This window comes from Wolffia australiana, chromosome 10 (assembly GCF_029677425.1).
Source record: "Wolffia australiana isolate 7733 chromosome 10, ASM2967742v1".
NCBI classification, from domain to species: Eukaryota; Viridiplantae; Streptophyta; class Magnoliopsida; order Alismatales; family Araceae; genus Wolffia; species Wolffia australiana.
In genome coordinates this window covers 14,973,522-14,974,696 of record NC_135844.1, presented here as the reverse complement: position 1 = coordinate 14,974,696, position 1,175 = coordinate 14,973,522, and positions in this window count along the sequence as shown.

The window sequence follows — 1,175 nt, the reverse complement described above, 5'->3', positions numbered from 1 at the left end:
GGATCACATGGATACATCTAGAGGGTGCACACTTGAGCAGCTCGACTCATCTCACTCCGAGATCCAATAAGTCACGGATGTGATCCGTGTAAGGTACATCGTTTTATGGTTTCAATGATGTCGTTCGATTCACAAATGTCTTCTGCTGTATATCATTTTGACTTGTTCATCCAGATATAGGTCTCTAGAACCCAACAGTATGAACTAAAAGGAGGTGATTGAGTATTCAAGACAGGATCAATTCGCCCTTGATTTAATAAGGGATTGACTAAATGAAGATGAATAAGAACAACCCAACTCAACCTTGATAAAAACTCATAAGGAAATTAAAGAATAAATCAGGATTATGATACAAGAGATGGAGGAACAATGAAAGAGGATTTGTGTATTGGAGAGGGAACAAGGAGAACAAACCAAACCTCAAAATGAAAGACCACTACAAAGCCTTTGTCGTGCACTCATAATCTTGGAAAAACCCTTTGTATCTGCTACAAAGACCATCGTGGAGTGGGATAAAGGCAAAGTAGAAATTGGATTAGGAAATTAAAAGTATGCACGATCAATGTCTAAAGTAATGAAGCACCCTTAGGATAAAACTGAGGTTGTGTGTTTATAGGCTTGGGTAAAGGATGATACCCTTATGACGAGAGTAATAATGCGTGTTTATAGGCTTTGTGAAGATGATACATTTGATTATGATCATTGATCATATGATTTGTTAGCGCTTGGGCATAATTATTGCATGAATGAGAAATGATCAACATAAGAAATTTATTTTTATCATTGGACATTTAGGACCATGTACTTATTTTCTTGTGATTATATCATCAATGTAATCCTTTAATCATGAATTAGAGTCCTTTAAAATTAAACCACGAGCACAATATATTTATGGAATACAATTATAAGGCGACAAGACAACTTCAGATATGGCTTAACCCAAAGATGCTGGAGGTTGTTGAGAAGGAGGTCTTACATGCCATTTTATATAGCCCATAGACTAGACCCATACAAGTGGTGCTGAAGAAAAAATGAATAACTATGACAAAAACTTGAGAATGGCAAGGATGTTGAATCAATAGTAGCTTAAAGTTGGAGTGTGGATGAACCATTCGAAGCCAAATTGAGTAACTAAAAACTATCATTATCCTTTAATTACTTGAATGGATTCTAGA